The sequence below is a fragment of the Ovis aries genome, chromosome 6 (assembly GCF_016772045.2).
Source record: "Ovis aries strain OAR_USU_Benz2616 breed Rambouillet chromosome 6, ARS-UI_Ramb_v3.0, whole genome shotgun sequence".
Classification (NCBI taxonomy): domain Eukaryota; kingdom Metazoa; phylum Chordata; class Mammalia; order Artiodactyla; family Bovidae; genus Ovis; species Ovis aries.
Genome location: NC_056059.1, coordinates 98,095,588 through 98,101,587, shown reverse-complemented (window position 1 = coordinate 98,101,587; position 6,000 = coordinate 98,095,588). Strand labels below are relative to the sequence as shown.

General features: G+C 50.6%; 1 protein-coding gene across 3 annotated transcripts in view; it reads left to right on the top strand.

Moving 5' to 3' along the window:
• The first annotated feature begins 3,882 nt into the window (after positions 1-3,882).
• TMEM150C (transmembrane protein 150C) overlaps positions 3,883-6,000 on the top strand; it is a 112,793-nt gene continuing 110,675 nt past the window's right edge. Inside the window, exon 1 of one of the 3 annotated variants that reach the window (XM_060417309.1) lies at positions 3,883-4,182. The gene's annotated coding sequence lies outside the window, so the exon portion shown is untranslated. Of the gene's footprint in view, positions 4,183-4,203; positions 4,252-4,407; positions 4,517-6,000 lie in introns of those variants that run through there. The other 2 variants (XM_004009947.6, XM_027971138.2) reach the window with 2 other exon arrangements.

Below are 6,000 nucleotides of genomic sequence, written 5' to 3'. Positions count from 1 at the left end.
TGTCTGACTCCTCCAGGAGGAAAGCGGGGAAGAGAGAGAGCTAAGGAGGCAGAAAGCTGGCTCCAGGTGGGCAGAGCTTCCTCTGGACGCGGAGGTGACACTGCCTCTCATTCGTGCTTTCATGCGTTTGTGAGAACCAGACTCACCACCACCACCCTACTGGGCAGCCTCTCACCACTCATATCCTTGGCACGGGCAAGTTCATTTCGCTTCTGACTGGCTGCCTGAGATTCTTTCGCCTGGGCTGTGAACTTCCGGAGGCAAACCTCTAGCTTCTTTCTGCTGAGGTCTCTTTGCCCTTCCAGGCAGTCCTCTTGATCAAAGTCAAGCCCACACTGTCTGTCTCACTATCTTAGACTTATCTTCCGTGGGTGTAAATTACTTCCCCTACCAGAGTCCCTAACCTGTGTTCAGGCCACTTTTGCCAACGCTGGCCCTTTAGATTTCTCAGGCATGAGCCAGACAATGGTCCATGGCGTTCCCCAAATTGCAGGCATCACACCTCAAGCTCTCAGTCCCTCTCATCAGACTCAAGGTGAGAGAAGAGCCCTCTTCGTCCTCCCGCTGGCAGCTGCACAGGAGGGCTGCTTGGGACACTTAACAACTCCTTCCACAGAAACCCTTCTTCAGCAGCTTCCACCTCAACCCTTTTATACCTTCAAGGTGAGTGAGAACTTAAGGGAACCCTCCTTCTAAGCCCTACTTGGTGGTTCTGCACCTTATCTGGAATGTGAGAATGGTTGGCAACTATTATTTGGGGCCACTGTCAAAGTGGAAACAATAGCTTGCATTTAACATCCTGTCACCCAATGTTTTCTCATTTGCTTTCCAATTACCCCATGAGATTTTCTTTAATAGGTTGTTTTTGTTGTTCAGTTTCTCAGTCGTGTCCGACTCTTTGTGACCCATGGACTGAAGCTTCCCTGTCCTTCACTGGCTCCTGGAGTTTGCCCAAACTCATATCCATTGAGTCAACGATGCCATCCAACCATCTCATCCTCTGTTGCCCTGTTCTCCTCTTGCCCTCAATCTTTCCCAGCATCAGGGTCTTTTCCAATGAGTCAAGTCTTCCTATCTGGTGGCCAAAATAGATGTTGGTAAAGATCAAATACCATTTCGATGAACTTTGTATGGTGGTGTTTTTCACCAAAGATGACCTGAATGATCAATGGCCAAATAAGGCTCGGCAATGATTTTGTTATACAGAGATTATTATTATAACAAGATTCACTGCAATTGAACCAGCAGCAGGATTCCCAGAATCCTGGGAGTGTTATTTATGAGTTGTGCTTCTCAAGTCTGTTTTGCCAACTGAATAAAGAAAATGATCTGAATCTTAAACAACAATAAATTGGCTGATGAGAGAAAGGAAATGAGAATATAGAATTTTTTTTTCCCCCTAAATGTTCTGTAGTGGTTTCAGTTAGATAACAAGTTCTCTTATATCTGGAAAGTCACCACCTACTCAGATGTAGGATGCCTGTGCTGTGAGTCAGGTCAGTGGACTGATAGAGCACCACGGGGTCAGAATCACAGGTGCCATGTGGTGGCCCTGGGATACGATCCTGTCCCTGAGTACCAATCACCATCTTACTCACCAAGTTTATGCCGGCCTCTAACTGGGTCTTAAGCCCTGTTTGCTCTGTTGTCAACAGATTGTGTTAGAATACAGGACGGGACTACCCTGGTGGTACAGTGGATATGAATCTGCCTACCAACGCAGGAGGCACAAGTTTGGTCCCTGGTCTGGGAAGATTCCACGTGCTGCGGGCAACTAAAGCCTGTGTGCCGTAACTCCTGAGCCCTCAGACTGCAGCTACTGAAGTCCATGAGCCTAGAGCCTGCGCTCTGCAATAGAAGCCACCACAATGAGAAGCCTGTGTGAGGCAACAGCGTAGCTCCTGCTCACTGCAACCAGAAAAAGCACGCTCATAGCAACAAAGACCCAGCACAACCAAAATACATAAATAAAAATAAAATTAACTAATTAACAACTAAAGAAACTTTAAAAAAAAAAAAAAGGAATACAGGCTGGATTTTTTTTTTTTCCCCCTAGCTGCACTGGGTCTTTGTTGTGGCATGTGACCTTCTCTTGCGTGGAGCATGGGCTTAATTGCCATGAGGCAACGTGGGATTTTGGTTCCCCAACCAGGGATCAAACTCACTTTCTCTGAATTGGAAGGCAGATTCTTAACCACTGGACCAGAAGTCCCAAGAATGGATCTTTAAATACATTTTTTAAAAAGAGGACCAGCTCCAGGATAGATTTTTACTCGTATACCCGCAGATGATTTAATATATCTAGATTATATTGAGTACATTGTGGATGAATTTTTCACAAGTGAGATACCAAGACCAATAAAAGAAAGATCAAAGCATGGATAAACTTCTATTTTGTTTGTCTTCGGTTCTCTTGAAGCTTCACTAGAACTCTCGTGACATTAATGGAATCTGCTTATAACAACCAACTCTCCTTCATAGCCAGCATCTTAACATAATATTTCAGCTGTCAATATCCCAGTCTGGAAGGTAATTTATTCCACTCGTTGAGTTAACATTTGGATGGACGTTTTAGAGATGAAACTGGCAATGATTTAGTGCTGCTGACAAATGGCACAGAGCCTGATGCCACAAATTCAAGTTTGTTTCTTAAGCACAAGTGGGCCTGGCATTAAGTGAAAATGAAAATGTTCAAATAACTTTAACGTAGTGCAAGGGTTCTCAATCCTTCCATAAAGACAAAGAAAAGTCAGGACATTTTACAAATAGGGAATGCTTCAAAGAAAGCAATAACTTAGTCTTGGGCATGTCAGAATCGCCTTTGGCTCTTTTTAAAAAACATAGCCTTGCTGAGTTTGCTCTTCTCTGTTCAACATTCCCCAACCCAGGTTCAGACTTAGGGGGGAGTCTGAGGTAGATCAAGTGTTTCTGTTTTTTACAGTTTCCACTGGTGATTCAAATGTGCAGACAGTGTTGAAAGGGACCACTAACTGGATGAATTCAGAAGTTTTCAAAGAAGGGACTGGAATCAAGTGTAACTAGAAGGTTCCTTCAGTTATCCCAGAGAGAAATGATTGGCATTAGGAGAGATGAAATTGGGGGAAGGTCCTCGCTTCAGAGCTGGGGTTCATTTAGGAACTGGCCTCACGCCATTCTGAACTCTCGAAAGAGATCACTGAGGAGATGATGAAAGCTACAATCACTCTCCTCAGAAAAATGGGCAGACTAACCCTTACAAAATGCAGCAGAGGACTTCAAGTTTTTGGTTTGGCTGTTTTAACCAGATGTTTTAACCTTGCTGCTGCTGCTGCTGCTAAGTCGCTTCAGTCCTGTCCGACTCTGTGCAACCCCATAGACGGCAGCCCACCAGGCTCCCCCATCCCTGGGATTTTCCAGGCAGGAGTACTGGAGTGGGGTGCCATTGCCTTAAGGGAAGGAAAGAGAAGAGGCCAAGTTCCTGGCCTCAAGAAGCTCACAGTTTAGTAGCCAGGAGAAACCAGCAAAAACAAATCAATACACGGATAATGGTGTATTGTCAGGGAGTAGTATATCATGGGTGAAGGAACAGTTCTGGAAGGTTGAATTGGAGGATTTGAACTGTGTGCTTTGAGAGGCAGCAGAGAAGAGGCAGGTGTGGTAGGGAGCGCCTGGGGAGACCCCCTCCCCCCGCAAAAGAACGGAGGTCAGCCTACGGCAGGTTAATAAAGAGGGTTCTCTTGTGGGAGCACCGGAAGGATGCCTTTGGAAGAGAAGTTAACCCGTGGGCGTGTGATAAAAATAGTTGATCCACGCCGCTGCCAGAGGTCACCGACATGGTGCCCTGATAGGCTGCGATCCCGGGTGGGGAAAGCTATTCAAATACCGATGAAGACAGTTTTCAAAGAGATGAGACTCTGGGAGGAAGACAGCAAGCTGTCGCTGGGAGGACGGCCTTGGAGTGCCGCTCATCGCCAGGGTCAGAAGTTGGCCCTGTGTTTGTTCTTCCCGATGAAAGGAAACCGCGGGAGAGCGCCGAGCGGCGGCGAACTGCATTCAGCCGATGGGCACGAAAATGAATTTTAGCTGCTCTGTGCAAAAGCCCTAGGTGTGTGGACCGAAGGGAGCCGGCCAGAAGGTTACAACAGGTCAGGAATAAATAACCGCCAGGCGGAGGATCCCAGATTCCGTCCTTCCTTTTGTTGGGTGAGCGGCGATCGCGTCCACAAAGGCGAAAGAAGCGGTCCCACCGGCGCCGCTCGGCTCCAGCCCCGGGTAACCACGCGGGGCCCCGCGGGGTGGTGGAGGTCTGAGACCCCGGGGTGGGGAGAGGCGGGCTGAGGTGGAGGGAGTCTCTCCCGGTGGCCTGGCAGCCGGGACCCCAGAATAAGTCGGGGGCGGGCCGCGGCGCGGCGCGGCGGGCGGGCGGGCAGATCCCACCCCTTCCTGAAGGAAGCGCCCTCCTCGCCGCGACTGCTGCTGCCGCCGCCGCAGGTCACGGCCCCGCCAGGCGACCGCGGCCTCGCCGCACCGGGAGCAGGTAGGCGCGGCGCCCCCTCCTCCGCGCGGGGCCGCCGGGCAGCCCGGGGTCATCGTGCTCGCCTCCGCGCCCAGCCCCGAGGCGGAGACCCCGGGGGCGGCGGGCGCCGCAGAGGGGCTCGGGCGGCGGGGTCCTCCCGGCCGCGGGGCCCTGCTCGGCTAAGCCCCCTCCCCCGAGCGCCTTGGGCGCGAGGCCGCCCCCCGACCCCCCGCGGGCGCACGCCCCGAGCGAGGCGCGGTGGCCGCCGGCGCTCCCGGTCCCCGCCGCCGCCGCCGCCGCAGTGCCGTCCCCCGGGCCCCGGCGCCGCCCGCCGGCTGCGGCTCGGGTCCGGTTCCTTTGACAGGTGTCCCCGCCCGCCGCCCCATCGGGTGCCCAGGCCTTCGGTGGTGGTCGGGGGCGCGCGGGTGGGAAGCGACCCCAAGTTCGGCCTCCCGGGTCTCCGCGCCGCGCGCCGTTCTTCACTTTCCCGTTCGCCGCGGCGGGCTGGCGCGGGGAGCCGGTCAGGGGCTCTAAGTTGCCTTGCCCTGTGCGCAGCCCTCCGCTCGAAAACCCACAGCCTCGCCGTCCTTCCCCGGGTGCGCCCTGAGAAAGAAATGGGATTTTCGGTTTCTCCGGCGAGACGCCGGTGAGTGGGTGACGACCGAGGCTCTGATCATTCGCTGCAATAAAAGAGTGATTAGCTGTGGATTATGGAGAGAGCCTTTGTGGAACGATTCTCTCCTCCTTAAACGAATCCAGCGGAGAACCAGCGGGTTATTTTCCCACTCTAAATCCATATTCCTTTTCTCTACTCATCCCTCTCCTCCGTCCACCCCTAGCTCCACAGCACTTTATTATATTCCCGACACTTCCCCGATTTTTTTTTTTTTTTGGGTCAGGTTTTTTTTTTTTTTTCCCCCAACCAGACTGTCTTTCCTGGTCGAGCCAGGATTGTGACTACAAATGTGAGAACACAGCCCAGTTGGGATGGAAACCCTTCTCCTGGAGTGAACCGGTTCCCACTTCCTGTGGGAGACCAGGAGAGGTCCTGTTAGGCAACCAAATATACTAATAATATGTTTTTTTTTTTAAGTTCTTGGATGAATTACAATAACACAGCCTAAACGGTAATATTAATTTCTGCTTCTCCGTTTCTGTGCTTGAATCAAAGGCAGGTTTTTTAATAATGCAGGGCTGTAACTCCATCCTGGGCTGCAGTTCATCAAAAGGATAGGCAAATGTGAATGTATAAACTCCATGGCAACAGTTAATAAGTTGACCTACTTAAAGTTTTCAAGGAAAAATTGTTAGTTTTCTTAATCATACAAAATATGATATTTGCAGATCAAAGAATTTTACAATTTCAGCTCTGGTGCATTAAATCCCAAACTTTTTCTTCTGTGTGTCCCAGAAACACCATGTTTCAAAGATTAACTATAGCTACCATCTCTTAATGAGCTAGAAATGTGAGTTTCATCTTCGAGGCATAAGCATAAGAATTTTAA